Source organism: Vigna unguiculata, chromosome 10 (assembly GCF_037176805.1).
Source record: "Vigna unguiculata cultivar grain cowpea cultivar isolate G323 ecotype 2 chromosome 10, ASM3717680v1, whole genome shotgun sequence".
NCBI classification, from domain to species: Eukaryota; Viridiplantae; Streptophyta; class Magnoliopsida; order Fabales; family Fabaceae; genus Vigna; species Vigna unguiculata.
The window spans coordinates 10,964,400-10,986,875 of record NC_140801.1 but is presented as its reverse complement, the minus strand read 5'-3'; the positions used below and the strand labels follow the sequence as shown (position 1 = coordinate 10,986,875).

At 35.1% G+C, this 22,476-nt stretch overlaps 2 pseudogenes across 1 annotated transcript; both read left to right on the top strand.

The window, feature by feature from the left end:
* LOC146882135 (CBL-interacting protein kinase 2-like) overlaps positions 1 to 14,726 on the top strand; it is a 31,700-nt pseudogene extending 16,974 nt beyond the window's left edge.
* Positions 14,727 to 16,437: 1,711 nt separating this feature from the next.
* On the top strand, positions 16,438 to 18,297 carry LOC146882134 (octanoyltransferase LIP2p, chloroplastic-like; annotated as a pseudogene). Its single transcript, XR_014984973.1, has 4 exons — positions 16,438 to 16,793; positions 16,880 to 17,143; positions 17,236 to 17,386; positions 17,809 to 18,297. The product of XR_014984973.1 is annotated as an octanoyltransferase LIP2p, chloroplastic-like (transcript).
* Positions 18,298 to 22,476: the final 4,179 nt, after the last annotated feature.

Below are 22,476 nucleotides of genomic sequence, written 5' to 3'. Positions count from 1 at the left end.
AACCTCCATTTTCATGTTCTCAAGCTTTGGTGGGTGTCCATGGTGGTATTTGGGTGAAGCAATTTTGGAGCTTGGACATTAATATTCAGTTGAAGAGAGTTGCCACATCATTTCCACGTCTTCTGAGTGAATAGGCCAAATTTGAGGCCCAATAGTGGCATTTTTGTAATTCTAAGTGGCAGAGTGACATTTCTGTAAATACTAGTGGCAGAATTGATTGGACCACAAGAATTAGATCTCTTAGTATGCAACAGTCGCATAGCATCTTCCCCAACTTCCATTTTCACGTTCTCAAGCTTTGGTGGGTGTCCATGGTGGTATTTGGGTGAAGCAATTTTAGAGCTTGGACATTAATATTCAGTTGAAGAGAGTTGCCACATCATTGCCACGTCATCTAAGTGAATGGGCCAAATTTGAGGCCCAATAGTGGCATTTTTGTTATTCTGAGTAGCATAGTGACATTTTTGTAAATAGTAGTGGCAGAATTGATTGGACCATGAGAATTAGATCTCTTAGCATGCAGCAGTCGCATAACATCTTCCCCAACCTCCATTTTAACGTTCTCAAGCTTTGGTGGGTGTCCATGGAGGTGCTATTTTCGTTTTTGACGTTTTTGCACTAGTTTTTACCATTTTTATGCATATTTGACAGTACCAAATGTGGGATTTACGTTTTGAATGCATTTGGTAGCTTGGGCATCTCATTTTGTGGATTGTAATAACTTGGAACAACACCCATTGATGGGGTTTTTCGTTTTTTATACCATAGCAGTGTTTTTCGTTCAATTAAAGCTTTAAAATTTGTCTTTTGATGTTGAAATCGCATTGGCAGAATTCGTAAGTTAGGGTTTTTGATTCTGTTTCCGTGATTCCAGTTTTGAAGGGCTTGTGTGCTCCATTTTGAAATCTAGCTAAGCTTTTCGTATTGATTCCTTGAAGAAATTGAATTGAAACCATGAGGTTTTATGTTTTACAGTGCACTTCAATTCCTATTTTCTCTTCATCCTATTCAATTCGTAACTTTTAATGAAATGGGAATTTGTGATGCTTAATCATGGGTCCATGTTTTCTACAATTTCAGAGCCCTTGTTCATGCTTAGTGAGTTTGGGTTCTGCCACAGTTGCTTAATTTGTGCGTGTGTGAAATTGAAAGAAGGATGTGTGCTATGCTTAAAGGCATAATGAAGCTGTGTTAATTTTCGCATAGTTGATTAATTCAGGTTTCATGAGACTAAATTGGATAAGATAATTAATTTAGTAACTTGTGATTGGTGGATTTTCAGTGGAATCAAAGAATTAGTACATTTTGAATTCTGTTTAATTAAGTTTCGCTATTAGAATTTAGCAATTTTGTGTCGAAACTGAATCTACCAAATGTCCTCTGTGTGGAATTGGTAAAAGAACAGACGCATTCTTACAAGAATTCATCGAACAACATCGTAATGAAAATACTATGATAAATCATCTCCTTGCTCAACAACAATCACAACTTGAACAATACACTGATCAAATCATCAAAGGACTTTCTCTGGTAATTAATTATTTCCTAAATATGACTTTTCATTTTTATCTCCAGATAACTGTTTTGTTCTTGAAGATGATATCATGATGATCATAGTTTTCAAAATAATTAATAGAAATATTTTAATGTGCAATATATATATATATATATATATATATATATATATATATATCACTTAATCTAAAGTGTAATTCAAATGATAGCTTTAAAACATATGTGAATATTACAACAATAAAAGTATATTTACTTACTTGAGTCCATTTTATTTAGATTCAAAACAAAAGAACGAAACTTTTGGAAGAAACTAAGAAAGATATTTTTTCCTTATGTGATGTATTGATACTTCTTTTGGTGGATTTTATAGAGCTTGTTACTTGTCGGAACCGATACATCAGTTTTAACTTTGGAATGGACAATGACAAATTTATAAAGAAGGCAACAAATGAAATAAACATTCATGTAGGATCAAATCGTCTTGTAGAAGAATATGTCAAAACTCCCTTATATTCAATGCATTCATACACGGGTGCATCCCGTAACCAACATCATTCATTCAATACCAATTGCAAACTCATTCAATACCAATTGCAAACTTGGTTCATAACATAATATCAAATGATAAAGCAAAAAACATTGCATCAGGAAAAAAAATGGAAAAACTTTTCCAAATGGCAAATTCACGAAACAGGTTTTAAGTTTTCACATCATGTCATTCAATTTTCAAATATACATAAAGACATTGGCTTTCAAAGACATTTCCTGGTTATACATACATTCCTCCAAAACATTCAATACCAATTTATATTAAAGCACAACAGAATGCAATTTTCCAATGGCAGCGGAATCATACGCAAACTTTAAATGCATTCATAAGGGTAGCGGTTTGAACATAAACAAACCCTTGGATTAATGATTAGGGTTCGTAAAAAAGATTGGGATAAATTTAAATTTGGGTTTATAATTTTAGAAAATTCTTAAATTCATAATTATGATTTATCTCATTAAGGAAACATCACGGGAGAAACGTCATATAACAGAGAATCATAAATCCTACCATGTAAAACAACTAATTATCTTTACTATTTAAGATTCTCACACAATAAAACATAATAGAGTACTAACATTAATCCATATGAGATCTTTTGAATATGCATTCTTGAATTTGTGGACTCTCCAATATATATATATGTGTGTGTGTCTTTCTTTCTTCTCTCACACGTTCTTGATAGGATACTGTAAAAGAATCTTATGACCAGATAGAGGACCCAATCCTTTTTATAAATCAATGTCCATCAAGTTAATTTTTATTTTATTTTATTATCACTTCTCATGTGCTCATATTTTATTAAATTGCAATTAGACTCATCATAATAATCACATATAATAACTTACTTAAATGACACGTCACACAATATATAACTTACTTAAATGACACGTCACACAATATATAATACGAGCAAAGATACGGAGTAAAGACTCACTCCTTAACGATATCCAAGAGTTATAAAAGGGAAATCCTGAAGCATACTACGATGCCAATACAAGACAAGGTACAAGGTCTACTGTGACTAGAAATGCAGCACTAATCAATAAAAATGCATGGGTCGCAGCCCTAGCAAAAGACATAAAGAGCGGGGCCTAAGTCCAGTCGACTAAGCAACGGAACCTCCATCACCTTGATGACCACTGGTAGTTCTCGCATCTGCTCACATCAACAAGTTGATGATCATTGCAAAAAGAGAAGAACCGCACGTATAAAACACACAACAAACAAACAGAAGGGTAAGCTAGAGCCAAAAGTAGTTTTGATCATGCAATCAAATATACTGTCACAGTCAAATATACATACATCATCCAAGCATGTTACAACCTTTCAATCAATACACTAAGACTCGACTCGACTCATCCGGATATGTATAATTTAGTCAGATTCAGCAGATGCTTGCACTTGTGGTGGATTCCTCTGCTCACCCCCGAGTTGCTCACCCCTGAGCTAAGTGTTACAAGTGTTACAATGTTTCAATCCCCCCACACAAGGTTAGCCCTTAATGAGTTTCAGGCCTCCTGCTACTCTCACCACAAGAGTCAGTCCGCTCTATGTGAGACTAACTGACTCCTTAGGGCGTCAGGATGCAACCTTACCTTGAATCCTTACCAAATTATATAGATGGCGCACCACCATGAACTCCCACTAACATGGTTCATGGAATTACGTCCCGACCACTGAAGCACCACCATGAGGTCTCACCTAGAGGCTCATGGGATTACGTACTGACCATAGACCAATCATATTCAAACAACCAAGTAATATTTATCATATATATATATATATATATATATATATATATATATATATATATATATATATATATCATGTCAACCTTTATAACCCAAACCTGTTTCATATTCCAGGTCAAACCCATACCAACTCATCATCCTTCATCCATGAGTATAGAATTTTTATCCCATATCAATACCATGTGACCTTAATAACCAACTATTTCATGCTCATTACATGCCAAGGATTGTCCAAGTTCATCATTCACAACTTTTACACCCTCTCACTCATGCATATTCATTCACCCCATGCCATTAAATAATAATCCAATCAAATACATGCCAAGCATCAAAGAATAGAGAAAATATCAAACCAGAACGCACTCTCGCCCAGCCCTTCGCTCAGGCTGAAGGGTCTCGCTCAGGCGAGCTCCTTTCGCCTAAGCGAGAGCTTGACATACAAGCACTCGCTCACTCAGAAACAGAGCTGTTCGCCTGAGTGACCATTCGCGTGAGATAACCTGGGAGAGCCTCTGTTAATCTTGCCTAGGCGAGGCAGGCTCTCTTGGGCGAAAAAACCAGTGCTCACCACTGTCTTCTTGAGTAACAACCACCCACACACACCCAAACAGTTCAATAGGCATTTCCAACCGCTCATATTTCCACACAGTCCATTAAATCATCAAATACTCGTAAAATAAGCAGAGTTCACGGAAAACACAGTAGGGTCTAGCTTCCCTTACCTGGACGATGCTAGACGAAAACCTCGACACCCAAATTGTGGAGCACAGGTAGCTCTAGGAACGGATTCAGAGCTGGAAAACAGTGAGCAAAAGTGGGTTTATTACGGAACCCTAACAATGACTACGAAACTAAACCAGAGGGGGAAAATCTATGAGTTGAAGAGCACTTACGTTACCAGAAACGAGATCGAGCTAAACTGGAATCTGATTAACCTTCGAAACCTTAACAGAGGGATAAACGGCAGCAGCTCTAAGGGGCAGATGGTCTGTTTTACGAAAAAATGAGCAGAATAGTTAGGGTTAGGACAGATTAGGTCTGAATTCTTCTTTTTGGGCCAGCCCTTAGGCCCAATAAATTGGACAACCCTTAAAATAAAAGGACAGAGAAAATAAGATCTTACATAATTCATCAATTAATTCTAGGGATTCTTGCCAATTGATATAATTTCGTTTAGTTTATTAGATATTCCTATATTTGTTTTCCTGGATCATTCCAAAGAATTAATTTTTAATATATTACCTATAATATGAAAAAATTTCCAAATTTTAGGGAAGTTCATGTCTCCACCCATCTTCGTAATGCTCCGTCAGTGATTTATATAACTAAAATGAATAAAACCATATTTGCATTCTGATAAAATATTCTTACTCTCTTTTCAATTGAAAATATATTTCATGGCTATTACAAATTATTAACAATTTTATAAAATATTATATTAAAAACCATACTCAAATAATTACAAAGTAGGTGGAAGACGTGTCGTTCTCACACATTTAGGACCCTGACACATCTCCACCTTCTATTCGTAAATACAAAAGAAAAAAAATGAAACTCCTTCTTTATGTATAACTAGTGTTATACCCGTGCTTTACTGTGTTTTTTCTTTTTTGTTTTTTAATTTTGTATTTTTAAAATAAAAAAATATTAGTTATATTTGGAGTAAATAATTATTTTATATATATTATTATACAATATTATACAGTATTATTGTCTATACAAATAATAATAATAAATACTGGAGTTAGATATTATTAGAATTAGGATGGGTCAATGTTACTTTAACATTTCTCATTATAATTTTTAATGGAGTACTTTAAAATTAGTTATAAATAATTTTATATATTTTGTTACTTGGGATAAAAACATATTATTTTTTAATAAATTACTTTAAAATTGCTTACAAATATTGTTAGATGAAATAACAACTTATTATGTTTTTTAATTGCTTCCCGATAAATGAATTGGTTACAAATAATATTATAGTTATTATTATTATAATATTTATGTATTAAAATGTCATATACTTATTGGTTACTATAATTTTGGAGGAATATATTAATTAAAAGTTTAAATATAAAAGTAAGGAATTTTTTTTAATATTTTGGAATACAAAATTGCAAATATTGGAAGTAATATATGGAAAATGATATTTTAAAAGGGAAAATACTATTTGGTGGATTTGTCTGCATTCAAAGAAAAAGTGTAACCCTAGCTGGAAAAGGGAAAGACAACTTCATGACTGTATCAAGAGAATTGTGCACTAAAATTTCCAAAATTCTTTAACGTGTTTTCATCATGAGAAAATAAGTTTGTTTGTATATAATATGAAAATGCATTGAAGACGACCGTTAATTTAATATTTGTATAATTATTGTTATATTTAAATAAAAAAATATATATTTAAGTATTATAATTATGTATAATTATATATAGTATCTAAATAAATAATTTGATAATATTTATATGTACATTTATTTGCTTTAAATTATAAAATTGATTAGTGATGTGTAGTTAAACTATATAAAAAGTTGAGGTGGAGTTTACACTTTTCAATATAAAACGTAGACATAAGATATTGTAGGGATTCGTAAAAATTAATAATAAAAAGAATAAAAACTACAATAATGATAATTATCATTATTATAATACTAATACAAAATAATAATAATATTATTAATAATAAAAGTAATAATGATACTGAATATTTATTAATACAAATATTAACACTAATACTAATAATAATAATATTATGGATCCTGAAAAAAAAGAATAATAGTATAAAACAATTAAATAATTAATCACAAGTATTCTTAGTAATAAATTAATTAAAAATAAATAATATTTATTTCAGAATAATAATAATAAATTTTTTAGTAATAATGTTAATAATTATACTAATGTAATATAACCTATGATGTACATATACGATATGTGTATCAGATATGTGACGTATTTGATATGTCGATATGTTTATTTTGAAAATAATAGGATATGATACGTGATATATAAATATTGAAAAATGTATAATAATTCTTAAAAACATAATAAATATAAGATTGTTATTATGTTAATCCAAATTAAACCATATGTACTAAAGTCTTCAACAAAAAAAAATATAAATTATTGTCATCATAAAAATACCACTACTACAAGAAAACTTTTAAATAATGATCAATATTAGTAATAAAAATGTAACACCCTATTTAATTAATATCCCAAATTAAAGGAAATGCCACACAGATAATATAAGAGGCAAAGTCTTGGAGTATAGACACTACTCCTTAAAGTTATCCCAAAAGAAACCAAAATGAACTAGGGCACACCACAATGCCATTAAAAACATCTAATAAGGGATTAACAGTGTTTCAAAATAAAGCCCAATAATGAGTTAATACATAGGTCATAGCCCAAAAGGAAAGCCCAATAAGCGAAAACCAGCCTATGCATGCTATGTAGCGGAGTCATCATTCCCTTGTTTACCACGAGGGTTTCTCGTATTTGCCCACGTCAATAAATTGATGATCATCGCAAAAAGAGAAAACCACACAAACAGAACATATAACAAACAAAAGGGTAAGCTAGAGCAGAAAATGGTTTATCATACAGTTGCCCAAGACACGACTCATCCGGATACATATAATTAGTCAGATTCAGCAGATGCTTGCACTTGTGGTGTCCTTTCCTGCTCTACCGAGCTAATTGTTACAGTGTTTCTTTCCCCCACACACAAGGTTAGCCCTTAAAGTGTTTCAAGCCTCCTACAACTCTCACCACTCGAGTCAGTACGCTCTATGTGAGACTAATTGACTCTTTAGAGTGTTAGAATGCAATCCTTACCTTGAATCCTTACTAAATTATATAAATGGGGCACCACCATGAACTCCCACTAACAGGGGTCATGGAATTACGTCCCGACCAACTGTGGCACCATCATGAGGTCTCACCTAGAGGCTCATGGAATTATGCCCTAACCAATGAGGCACCACCACGAAACTATCGTGGAATCACGTCCTAACCACATACAAATCATGTTTCACCAACCCAGAGTGTACTTGTCATGCATACCAATCTCATGCAACATTTATAACCAACCTTCATTCATATTCCATACCAACATCATACCAAACTCATCAATTCCAACTCCATTGTGTCTTATAATAATACTTACCATGCATCATACTCAACCATTTAAAATAGCTAACCAAACCAAGCATTTGAAACACACTTATCAAGTCACCACTATCAATCTCGCTCAGGCTATGGAACTCTCGCTTAGGCGAGGAGAACCCCTCGCTCACGCTGCCAGTTCTCGCTTGGGCGAGATTGCACACCGTGTGCACGTCGAGGTCTCGCTCAAGCTAGCCCCTCTCGCTTAGGCGAGACTACTCTCGCTCAAGCGAGTGGCCTTCGCTTAGGCGAACCCTCAAACAAGAGAGGGGGGTGAGCTACTGCTCTCACTCCGGAAAGAGCTCCTCGCTCAAGCGAGAGCTTTTGTTTTGAGCAACCAATCCGCTCGCCTAGGCGAGTTCAGCAGAGCTCACTACTCTCTCTCACGCAGAAACAGATTCACATCATCATAGCAGTACAATCAACACATTTTCACGCAACCAACAACATATACCAATCACCCAATACGTAAAATCAACCAAAAAGACATATAAATCTTGAAAAACAATAAAGCCCTAGCTTCCCTTACTTGGAAGGAGCTAGCCAAAAGACTCGTATTCCCGAACAGTGAACACCACAACTCCGAGACAACTTAATGAGCTGGAAACAATAGCGAAACAATATGGAGATGAGGTCATTAAGATGAGCCTCAGAGGAAACACGAAATAAGACCAGAGGAGAACTAGTATGCGCTAAGAAGCAACTTATGTGGAGTGGAAAAGCTTAAGCTTGCTTGACCAAGAGTTGGGACCAAACCCTAGCAGAGCACGACTGCTGTTCCAAGAGAGGGTGAGAGCTATTTTCTGAAAAGTGAAGTGAATGAGAAGGTTAGGGCAGTTTAGGGTATGGAGCACACTATGGGCCAGCCCTTAGGCCCAACAGATGGGGCTAGCCCCTTTAAATCTTTAGGGCAGAAAAGAGGGTTTTACAAAAAATATGTTAGAGACCAATTTTCTAATTAGAAACCAATTATTTTAGTAGTGAAAACCTTGGTAGCTAATGTTATTGACCAATTTAAAAACTAATTTATAATAAAAACTATTTTAGTTATCAATTTAGAGACCAATTATAATTTTTTGAACTATTTTAGTTGCCAATAGTGTTTAGTTTATAAATTGGTACATAAATTGATCACTATAGTGAATACTTATTTTTTTTCACTAAAATTGGTTATTCAAAAATTTTCTTATATCTACTATGACTTTGTAAATTAGATACTTAATTGATAAATCGATAAAGTATCCTAAAGTATCGAACACGAATACGTGTCGAACATGGATACGTGTCGGATACGGATACTTGTCGGACACCTCAAATTGAAGTATTGATGCATTATAAAATACAACTAATAATAATAAGTAGTGGTTGGTATTGAGACATATGCATATGGTTGGTAAAGAGAATATGTTCATATGCTCATCAGTTTTGAACTAGTTCAACCAAAGCATAAGCATTCACAGATTCAGAGCAAGACCATACATACATCATATGCAGTAAGTTGTAACATTGGTCGGTCGATACACAAAGGTCCTCACATTGTTTGAATATGTCGATGGGTGATTGTAGCCGAATTTGACTCCCAAGCTACCCTCACCAAGTTGTGTGCATTGTTCATGGAAACTACTGATCGGTCGAGCTAGAGACGCGTCCCAACGATCACTCTCTGGCATTGTCTTGGCCACTATGTATATCCCCTTGGCATCTGTGAATGCCTAATAGTTTAGAACTTCTCCAGACCTGCTGATGCAAAGAACAATAACCTCAACACCTAAATCAGAACACTAGAGTCAATTACTTTTTTTTAAGAAAAGGAAGTAATAGTCTGATAGTACGTTAGATTAAGTTAAAATTGATATGTGGAAATTGCATTTTGATTTGTGAGTTGCAGCAAGATTTTAAAATGCATCGGCAAAAGGAATCTTGTGTGAATCAACATCGACCACATTGCAAGTTTAAATACTTCTAAGTGATCGATAGGGAAGTAGTACTGTTAGAAAATGGTAAAAAGAACACTCATGAGAAAGGGAAATAGAACTTGAAACTGTATGGGAGAAATATGCATGAATATAGCTTAGCTTCAAAGCAATTGTAGAGGATGGCAAGATGGCCAGTGAAATCTCCTTTGTGCAATTTTTCGTATGGTTGTTAAAGAATTAAACCACCACCCGAAAGAATGGAATGATATGAAAGTTGAAGCTATGAATCATCACCAAAGTGGTTAAATCCAAAAATGGGATTACATAAAAACCAAAGACAAAAGAATAAGAAAGAAGGCTTCTTTCTGATAAGAGACAACATTATATTAGGTTGCACAGAACCAACATTAAATGTTGTCTTAAGTTTATTGCACAGAACCATGAGACATCAGTGCAAACAAACAAAAGGATCTTCAGGATAAAAATAAGGGATTTTAGATCATCAAACTTTTGAAAATGAGAACAATCAGCCAATTGAGAGATTTTCACCTCAACAAGTATCAAACCCATTGAGAAAACAGGTTTAAGAGACACATATCTACTACAAAACCATAGAAAGACAACTAAGAGTTTATTCCTACAATTTTGATCTTCATTCCTACAAAACTATAGAAACTTTGACTACAAATATGAGTTTTTTGGGTCAGCCGCTACTACAATTGTAACCATATATATCCAGAATTTCCTACAATATCAAAGATCACAACAAAACTGCAACTGCTACCGCAATTTAAAACCTTGGTATTCTTTTGCCGTATGACAAATTTACTCCACAGGGTCAAACAATTTGAAGGGCTACACGATTAAGATGCTAACAAGTAACCACACCACTGATAACACGCACAAGTAAATTTTCAACCCAGTTAAACAATCGGTGGAAAGTGATATTTACAATAGCAAAAAGCAAACAATTTTCACCAGAAAAGGAATACACCATTCCAGAAACACAATCAAAACGACAAAAATTGAAACAAAACGCATATTAAAGAGAAGGAGTGAGAGGAAAACCTTCAACCACATGATCTTCAGGTCCAAGAGAAGAATCTCCACAAACATAACAAACAACTCTTCCATGGATTTCACCAGTCTAAGCACTCACACCCAAAACAAAAAGCAAAAGAATCAAACCCATCACTGTCTTCTGTGTTTCCATGGTTGAGATTGAGAAAAACAGCAAAAAATGGCTCCTTTCTCAAAGAAATGTTTTTGGGTTTACGGGTAGTTTTCTTTTAACTCTAACACTGCATTGCATTGATATTTCCACCCACACAATAGGTGAAATACTGAATGAATAAGTCCAACGCCCGAGTCGACCGAAGTAGGGACTGAATTGTCATTATGTAAAATGTTTAGGGGCTAAAGTGGGAAATAAAGAAATTATGTCCATTGTTTTGTGTACTATAAATACCAACTAAACTCTTCATATGTACTTGTGTTGTGCCGCTTCTAAGAAGGTGATTGTGGGGACTGGTACGTTACCGATACCCTTTGTCATGATGTATTGTTTGCGTGTTGCATGCTTTGGACAAGACTAACATTGTTATTGATTATTTTTTGTGTTTGTTGTTCGTGTGTATTGTTAGCTAGGAGGTTCGATTTTTCTTTTCTTTTCAATAGGGTTGTTTTAATTAAAGTTTCTGAAGAGTGAAAAATGAATTAGGTTGGGTCTTAAAGGTAGCAACAAATCAAGTCAAGTGAATTGCCACCAACGTTAAAACGATGGCAAATTTTGTGTTACTCTTCTTTCCCTTTTGTTGCTAATTACTCAGTTCTTTGCTTAACTTTGATTGTAGAGCCACTGGCAGAAAAACGATAATTCTCAAACCCCTCATAGACGTGCCTTCCTTAAATGTTTTGTTTTCGGGTGGTTGAAAGCTAAGCTAGTGCCCTTTACCAAAATCAGGGAATGCTAAAAGATATGGTTGAAAGTTAAGAGTTCCCTCTGTGGTGTTAATGAAGTTGTAGCACCAAGTGTTCTAGCCTTATTAATCCTTGATGAGATTGGATATTTAGACCATTGTGAATATCTGTTATATGCTCATTTGCTCGAGGAGGGTGGAAATATGAGCAATTGTATGATGTCAAAACGTGATATTTGTGAGGATGGTTGAGCTTTGAACATCACTAGAATAGTTTACTACTTTCTTATAGTGTAAGCACACCAAGACTCAATAAATACTTGGTATATTATACTATCGAAATTAGCATTGGTCTTATGCAAAAGGTGCTGTAAAAAATGGAACAGAAGGGAGGTGTGCTTCTGCAACAATATGAACTTGGTAGGTTGCTCCAAAAGTGATAAACAAAAAGGGTTATGATGGGACGAAAACCAATATTTGGTCAAGTGGGGTAATCTTGTTTTGTTCTGTTGGCTGGTCATCTTGCATTCCATGATTCAAATCTGATGGAGATGTACAGAAAAATTAGTAAAAGGGTATTCAAATTTCATAAATGTTTTGCACTAGATGTTTGTGATTATTATCCAGAATATTGGATCCAAACCCAAAGACCAGGATATCAATTGCCAAAATTATGAAATGTTCTCGATTTAAAGTGGGGTTGGAGAATCCTGCTATTACTGCAACCGAAAACCAAGAACCAGCTCCACTGAATGATGATTGAATACTTAAAGTGTGCAAGAATGATGATCCACCTATTGCAGAGTCAAAATGAACTGACCACGCCTTGTTAGTTGAATGCTTTTTCTATTATCTCCTTCTCAATTGGGTTTGATTTATCTGGTATGTTTGAGGACATTGTTTCCATGAAAGAGATGTGGTTCATGTGAAATAAGCCTACTTCGAGTATAATCTCTAAGTTGGAAGAAATTTGTAAGAAGCTTTGCTTGAAAGTAAGGAAGAAAGATGGAGGCTTGTTTAAGTTGGAGGGCTCTAAGAGTGTGTTTAAGAGTGTGTTTGGATAGAGTATTTTAATGAAACAATTCATTTTTTTGAAGAATTTAGATTTCTTTGTAATGAAATGCTTTGTTTGGATAGAGAAATTAAAAACCATTTCAAATACAAGTATTTTTTTGAAGGATTTCAATTAGCTAAATTAGTAGAAATTCAAATACCCTCAAAATAGGTGGAATTTGAAATTCTTCTCACTCAACCTCACATTCTAGACGATCCGGACGGGCACGATGACCTAGACGTGACTGACGACCCGACAGACCCGACGACCCGAACGTGCCCGATGACCCGGACGGGCCCGACGACCTAGACGTGCCCGACGACAGGGATGTGCCCGACTACCTGGACGGGCCCGACGAACCGGATGGGCTTGACGACCTAAACAGACCCGATGACCCAAACAGGTCTAATGACCCAAACGAGCCCGACGATCCAGACGAGCCCGATGATCCGAATAGGCCTGACGACCTAGACAAGCCAGATAACTCGAACGAGCCTGACGACCTGGACGGGCCCGATGACCCGGACGGGCCCTTCCAAATCATTGGACCCGTACACCCATGTGGGCCCGAAGACACGGATAGGTCCGACGACTAGGATGGGCTTGATGACCCGGACGGGCCCGATGACTCGGACGGGCCCAACGACTTAGACACGTCTAACGACCCAAACAGGTTCGACGACCCGGACGAGCCCGATGACCTAGACGAGAACAATGACTCGGATGGGCCCGATGACCCAGATGGTCCCGACGATCCAGACGAGCCCGATGACTCGTACGGGCCAGACTATCCGGACGAACCTGACGGTTTGAAAGGGCCCGTACGAGTTGTTGGGCCCGTTTGAGTCTCGGGCCCGTCTAGGTCGTCGGGTCTGTTTGGGTCGTCGGATGTGTCCAAGTTGTCGGGCCCATCCGGGTCCTCGGGCCCATCCTAGTCGTCGGACCCATCCGGATCTTTGGGCTCGTCTAGGTGTACGAGCCCTTCTGGGTCGTCGAACCCGTCTGGTCGGACTCGTCCGGGTATTCGGCCCCGTCCGGATTGTCGGGATCTTTCAACTCGTTGGGCCCGTCCAGGTCGTCGGACCTGTCTGGAGCATTGGGCCAATGACCTAGACGGGTTTGACCGGGCCATATTGACGAACTTGACGGCACAATCGTGCAGTATGGGCCGTCAAGCCTCTAGATCATCGGGCCACCCAGCCTGTCTGGGCTTCCCAGTCAGTCCAGCTCGGGTGGGTCGTCGGGTCTAACCAATTCGGTTGTGTAGTTGGGTCTGCCCGACCCATCTGGGTTGTCGAGCATGTTTCCAAATTTATCATGAACTCAAAACATAATTAAGCATAAAATAAATATTGTTAAAATGAAATTTTATCTCACAATAAATTCAAATTTTTTTTCCAAACAAGAAATTGAAATGTAAGGTATTTTAATTTCCTTATCCAAACAAGTTATTTAAAAAATGAATGAAATTTAATTACAAGCAATTCAAATACAAAGCATTTCAATTTCTAAGTATTGTTGAAATATTCTATCCAAACACAAGGTAAGGAAGGCAGAAAAGGGAATTTAGGTGTTGATGCTAATATTTTTGAGATTACCCCACACCTCCACATGGTGTAACTTCAAAAGTTCAATGTTTATACCATGAAGTATCAGAAGCTTTTTACACAGGATATCAGACCAGCACTTGAAGACATCGTTTGGACATGGCAAGGAGAACAACCACAACAAGAGCAACAACATCATGAAGTAGTTCTGGAAGAGCACCAACCTTCTCATACCGCTTAGTTTCCTCATCAACAGTGAGGGCAATATGCCTTGGGGATATAGGAATATTGACTCTCATAATCAAGCTCAATGTCGATTATACTTTTTCCTTTTTTGTGGGAAGTATAATGTGTTGTGTTAGGGTGACTGACTAATGTTTAATTTAAAATGGGTTAAATATGTTTTTGATCCTTCAAGTTTCAGTGAAATTTGGAATTAGTCTCTCATCGAAACGTTTGACCAATTTAGTCCTTCATCTTTAGAAATGCGTGAATTTAGTCCTTTTAATCAAATTTTGTTAAGTTTATTTAAAATTTCAAACGTGTTTTATGATAATATTTGAGTTAACATTTAAACAAAAATGGTTCAAACAATGTAAACAATTCAAATATTATCATGAAATGCGCTTGAATCGTTAGATAAACTAAACAAAATTTGGTTAAAGGGACTAAATTCATACATTTCTAAAGATAAAGGACTAAATTGGTCAAAAGTTTCAAAGAGGGACCAATTCCAAATTTCACTGATACTTGAGGGACCAAAAACATATTTAACCCATTTAAAATCTATCGAGTTTTCTTTTTTTATATCTTTTGATGGGAAAAGTTTGTTATTTTTTTTTTCAATGTGATGGCTACCATATGATTATTTTCAAGGTTTTAAATTCTAATTAATATTGTAGATTCATTGTGATCTTCAATGTTTCGAAAATTGCAGACCAATGTAGTTACCATTGTAGTTACTGTTACAATTGTAGTTGTGGACCAAAGGACGATATTGTTTTTTGGTTTGGTGCTTTGGACTTGTAGGTGAGGGTTGGGTTGGGGTTTACAAGTGGAGGGAGATGACTTAATCTGTTTTTTATGTTTGGTACTTTGGATTTGTTTTCTTGCTTTCATATATATAAGGCCACATAAGTTGGGTGACATTTATTGCCCTTTATTTTCATGAATGAAATTCCCTATGACGATTTATAATATTGAAAGTAGTGAACTAAATTCCCTTGAGGAGAAATGAAACCTAAGGGACGTTCTTCTACAATTTGTTGAAGTATTGTGTCATGTAGAATCCATTATGAGTCCTAATAGTATGCGTCTAAACAAAATTGCAAAAATTTCCATCGATTCAATTGTCAATTTGTGAAGTATTTTGTGTCATAAGCAGTTTGGTTTCATCTGTGTCACGAAATGTTATAGCATGCATAAGCACGACCCTTAAGATCGCTTTCCTTATTCTTACCATGGAAGCATTTCGAGTCATAGATGTGCAAAATCAACTTACCAATTATGGAGATCTCCCACTAGGGTTTTCCTTGTGGGTCCTCCTCTTCTCCACTTGATTCATATATTAATGAGGCATAGACCCTTTTTGCCATCGAACTTGTTACTTTTATCCTATTACTGTTAATCTTACTGGAAAAGACTTTTTGTCACCTTAACATTCAACAAATAGGATTTCAGCTTCTTTGGTTCTTGATTACTGTCTCAGCTAGAAAGTGGGAACACTTACATCAAGTATTATTACTTTCATTTTTTTTGGTGGCATGTACTTTGGTGGCTTGTACTTTGGTGGCTTGTATCTGCTTTTATTAGGTATGTTTTAGTTGAAAATATAAAAGTTATGTTTGAGGAATCAATTAAATATGTGAGAGGGGAAGTCATTTCTAAACTCAAATTATGAGTCATTGATATTGATGTATTGGACTTGTCCCTTCTAAATATGTTGAGAAATACTATGAAATAATTTTAAAGAGATTGCTAAATTAGTATATTTATCATGTGCAGAAGGGCGTTGAAAAAGATTGTCCCTTTCCCTTTTCATGTTTTGTTTGCAAGCTCATATAATGTGAACTCAGGTGGCAATGTTCACACTTTGGGATTTTGGGTCCATTGATCCCCTCATTCCATCCAATTTCCTTGGATTGCTCCATTTTTTCACACTACACATACAATAGGTATCATTTTAGAGAGTTAGTTATAGGAAATTAGACATGATTTTGTTAGGTACATATTGTTTCAGCATAGTCCCATCAACAACACCAGCATACCCTTCTCTACCTCTAGGGTCCTACTTTGATCTGCATAAGCCACTTCTATATTCCAAACCATCCAAATTCACCTCACTTGTAATCAATGGCCACAGAAGGATGTAGGTTGCATTTTTCTTATCTTTCCTTTCTATTAATATATGTCTTCCTTACTTTTAAAAATCTAACCAAAAAACTAAATTTGCAGTTGTGATCTCTTTGATTTGCGTTAGGAGCAAGTCCCTTATGAAGTGGCATGGTCTTGGCAAAAGGAAATTGTCAAGGACAAGAGGGCACAAATTGAAAAGGAAGGAGATTGTAATGACACCCTTATATTCTACAACACCCTACTATTTATACATTTGGCACTGCTAGTACCTTGGAGAACCTCAAGTTTGACATGAAAAATGCTCCTTTTAATATTTATCGCACCAAGCGTGGTGGAGAGGTTACATACCATGGCCCTGCTCAGGTGCTTGCACTAAATCACTTGCAACAATTTAGATTCCTATTTTTATTTATTTTGTATAGCAGTTCATAACATAATTGTGCTTTGCATCACAGCTAGTTATGTACACAATTATCAACCTCGGAACGCATAAGATGGATCTTCATTGGTACCTTAGGTCTCTTAAAGAGGTTGTCATTCATGTTCTTTCTTCAACATTTTCATTTCAGGCTTCTACGGTGGAAGGATTAACTGGTGTTTGGGTTAGTAAACCTTTAAATCGTATTTACATAACACTTATAATTTCGTATTTTTTGTTTTGCACCACATGCCCTGATTCTAAATTATCTTGGTTATTACACATTAGCAGATAATAATTGTTCTGCCTTGGATTGTATTGTTTAACTCTAAAGTATTTTCACATATGATCCAATAAGACCTTTCTCTCTTAGCTATAATATTTGTGTCCATTTCATGTGACATTCCCTTAGCGATTTTTGAGATGATAAGTTTTAGTATCATCCATAAATTTCAAATTAAATCAAGATTACAAACAATAACATTTCTAGTATTCAGCAAAACGGATGACAGTTGTTGCTATAAAATAAGATTATACAACACATTTGATTATGCTTGTGAGTTTGTGATGATTCAAATTATTTTTCTCTTACCTTAGCAATGCATTACAGGAAATGAGAAACTGGCAGTTGTTGGCATCAGAGTGTCTAGCTGGATAACCTATCATGGCTTGGCACTTAATGTCACAACAGATTTGTCTCCCTTCAAATGGATCATCCCATGTGGAATTCAAGATCGTCAAGTAGGAAGCATTAAGGAGTTGGTGAGAGAGGGTGTTGGTCATGGAATAGCTGATTTGCATCATCTAAATGATGCTAGTCTTATTCATATTACACATAAATCCTTGCTTGAAGAATTCTCACAAGTATTTCAGCTTGAATACAATTACAAAAGAATTTCTTCCACCATGTTGTATGAAAGGAAATGAAGCTCTCTTACCAAATAAACACATCAAGGTTAAATTTGAATGATGGTATAATATCCCTTGTCTCTGAAAAATATCATTTGTTTTGCAGTAGAACACACTTGTACATACTTTCTACGTTTTACCAATTTCTTGAGATGAATAGCTAGATGATAAAAATTATGAAAATTCTCTATCTTTTTTTTAAAAAAAAAAATATTATTCATGTTTGCTTTACTGACCCTTGTTAATTTGATGGTTGCTTCGAAGTTTCAGAAATGTAAATTTCTGGGGTCTATTCCTTTTATCTTCAGTCAACACGGAAAATTAGTAGTGAGTTGGTGTGTAGTATATTATGATAATCAAGATTGTAGTATCTGAGTTTGTAATTTTGCCAATTTCTGTCGGTATTTATATGGAGATTGACGATTTTTGGAACGCAGGAGTATTTGGTTTAAACAAAACGTTATCTTTTTTAGTGGTAATTTATCTGAAATAGATCATTAAAGTGAAAAACTTGTCTCAACATGAAATTTAAGAAATCTATCCTTTTTCAGTTTATGCTTCATTTGGTTCAATGAAATATTTAGATTAAAGATTAAAGCTGAACTAAAGTACTTAACTAAGCAAATACACCAAAGTCAAAAACCTGGAATTATACTATTAACAGAACAAAACTTAGTTAACTAAACCTAAACCAACAAATGTAGTCATATTTGAACTACAATTTTGAATTAGAATAGTATGACTAAAATTAATGCTAACTGCCAAAAACAACGAAACTAAATCAAAACATCAAATATGAACTGGAATCTAACTAAAAACAGTAAGGGACACTAAGTCAGCTACCAAAATACTACTACATTTTGTATCTGAATCTAAATATGCTTCTATAAAACTGAAACAGAACACTAAAATTAACAAAAACAGAACAAAATCAAATAATTCACTAATCAGTAACTTAATCCTAAGTACGTACCTAAACAAAGTTAAATCAACAAGATGGAATTAAAGAATGTATGTTACATAAATCTTTTTTACACACAAATTTTTTACAATCTTTTTTTTACATTGTCTTTGGTGTAGTAAAGAGGGAGTAGAATGTGTGGAGAAAAACTAGTGCACAGTGGTATGGCAGAACTGAATGTGGTTTGTGAGTGGCAAATAAAACTGGAAAACATGAAAAATGAAAGGCTAAACTGTACAGAAGAAAAATAAACTTCAAAGAAACTAAGCTATTTTAAACTAATGAAAAAGGAAAAGCAAACTAGACTACTCCTACAACTACAACAGATTGGTCTGGCTCAAAGTGGCCACAAATCAAAATTGATTCGTTTTAATTTTATGTACTATACCATTCACAGCAGCTGCAACTATATCACACTTATCTTTTAATGGCAATTTATCTGAAATAGATTGCTAAAGGTGTTGTTAAGTAAAGAGAAAAACTTGTCTCGGCATGATATTTAAGAAATCTATCCTTTTTCAATTTATGCTTCTTTGGTTGAATTATAAAGAACTTTTCCATACTCCATTTGGTTTATTATAATATTTAGATTACAGATAAAAATATTTCTAACTCTATACAAATAATATAACTCTCTTAGGGGTGTTATGTAGAAATTATGATTAACAATATGACGTGCTACAAGAAAATGTCTCATTAACAATCAATTTTAGTGACAAAAAATTATTAATGACCAATTTAGATATCAATTTACAAAATAAACTAAAAACTTATTACTAAAAGAATCACTATTATCAATAAAAAATTATAATTGGTCATCAAATTCGTTACCAATTAATTAGAAACTAATTTAAAAACCAATTCATTTGATAACAAAAATCTTTGTAACTAATGTTTAGTGACTAATTTTCTTTAGTAATTAGATTTCAGAAACTAATTTAATGACCAAATATAATTTTTTATTCATAATAGTAATTATTTTAGTAACTAATATTTTTTTTATTTTATAAATTAATATATAAATTAATAACTATAATAACTAACATTTTTTTTCATCAAAATTGACTAACGAGACATTTCTGTTCAATTTTTAGAGAAGAGTTTCTTAAAGAATATGTCGTCTATATTGATATCAAATTCTCTAATTAGGCTGAGTTAATACTTGTCATCCTTACCCCCAACAATTTCTAAAGCTAAAAATTAAACACGTCTAAAAGTTATTCAAGTTGGCTTTCGAAAAATTTCTCCCTAAGAATATAAAAAAAAAGAAATATTAAAATTAGTGAGTTTATAGGTTAAAATTATTTATACTAAAATAAAAAGATAAAAATTCAATGAATTTACAATAAAAATTCTACAGAAAGATATTTATTTTTTTCTTATTTTCCAAACTTTGGGATTTTGTAAAAAAATTCGTCTAAATGAACCAATACACAAAAGTTAATCAATTTCCACATGGAAAACACCCATCTCATACACCAGTTTTGGTCCTGGACAGTGATATAACAGTAGAGTGCATTCTGATTAGGAATAAGCAAAACCATAAACATTCAACCATGCAATCAGTACAGTTACTCAAATTACTACCCATCTTATATATTCTAACAGTATGCAATGAATATGAACATTGTGTAGAGTTTGAGAGGAGAGAGAAAAGAAAAGCATTTATTATGATTATGAAAGATTACATTCAAGGGGAATGCATGCAAGGTTATATAGAGACCTGCAGAGGCACAACAGAAGGAAAACAGATTAACTAAAACATAGTAGTTAGAATAACCACTAACTATGCTAACTAACAGAATCTAACTATGCTAACACGTCCCTCTTAAACTGAGGGTGGAGAGCGTAACGAGAGAACCCGAAGTTTACTACGAAATAGGGAGAAAGAAGACCCAGAAATAGGTTTGGTGAAAACATAAGCTATTTGAAATCTTGCTGGTATGTGATTGACTATCAGTTGGCGTTTTTGAACCAGATCTCAGACAAAGTGAACATCCATGGCAAAGTGTTTAGTTTTGGAATGCATAATTGGATTAGTAGTGAGAAGAACAGATCCAAGATTATCGGAATAGACTACTGGAGTTGAATGTGAGAGTTTTAGCTCACGAAGAAGGGTATTCAGCCAAGAGATTTCTATGGTGATAGAGGCAATACTACGTGATTCAGCTTCAGTGCTGCTCCTGGAGACTGTTTTCTGCTTTTTGGAGGACCACGAAACTATGTTGTCCCCAAGATAGACACAATACCCTGTTGTGGATTTCCTATCATCTATGTCAGCCCCCCAATCAGCATCGGCGAAACCATGAATGGATTGGTTGGTGGAGGAAGTAAAGCGAATACCAAAAGCATGTGTGCCTGCAACGTACCGAAGAAGCCTTTTTACTGCTTTCCAGTGGTGGATTTGAGGATTATGCATGTATTGAGAAACTTTGTTGACAGCGTACGTAATGTCTGGACGGGTGAAAGTTAAATATTGGAGAGCACCAACAATTTGACGATACAAGGTTGGGTCGTGAAAGGCTGTAGAACCATCGACGGTGAGTTTAAGAGACGTCACCATGGGAGTGGGTTGTGGTTTGGCTTCTGTCATGTTGGCTTTGTGTAACAATTGTTGAGCATATTTGTCTTGATGGAGAATAAGCGACCCATCTGAGTTCCACTGCGTTTCAATACCAAGAAAGTAGTGTAGTTTCCCAAGATCTTTCAAGGTGAAGGTATGACTAAGAGTGGAGATCAAAGACCTAATAGCAGTAGAAGAAGACCTTGTAATTAAGATATCATCAACATATATAAGAATAATGACAGAGGTAGTATGAGTGGCATGAACGAAGAGAAAGGGATCAGAAATAGTAGCTTTAAAACCAAGGTTAACAAGTGTGCTACTTAGCTTATGGTGCCAAGCACGTGGTGCTTGTTTTAAGCCATAAATGGCTTTGTTGAGACGACAAACTTTTGTAGATGAGGTAGTGAAATCGTACGGCTGCTACATATAGACCAGCTCTTGAAGATCACCGTTTAAAAAGGCATTATTTACATCAAGTCGGTGCACTGGCCACTTATGAGAAATAGCAAGGGCTAAGACGGTTCGAATAGTAACTAGACGAACCACGGGGCTAAACGTATCAAAGTAGTCTACGCCTTATATTTGATCAAATCCACGAGCTACAAGACGAGCTTTTCGTTGTTGCAGGGAGCCATCAGGATTGTACTTGTTTTTGAATATTCACTTGCAAGTGATGATGTGAGCATCAGAAGGTGGATCTACGAGAGTTCAGGTGTTGTTTTTAATGTGTGCATCATATTCAACATCCATAGCTTTCTTCCATTCAGGATCGTCAATGGCGGTTTTGGGATTGACAGGAACAAAATCACTAACAGTGGTTGTACACCAGACTTGGCTCTTGT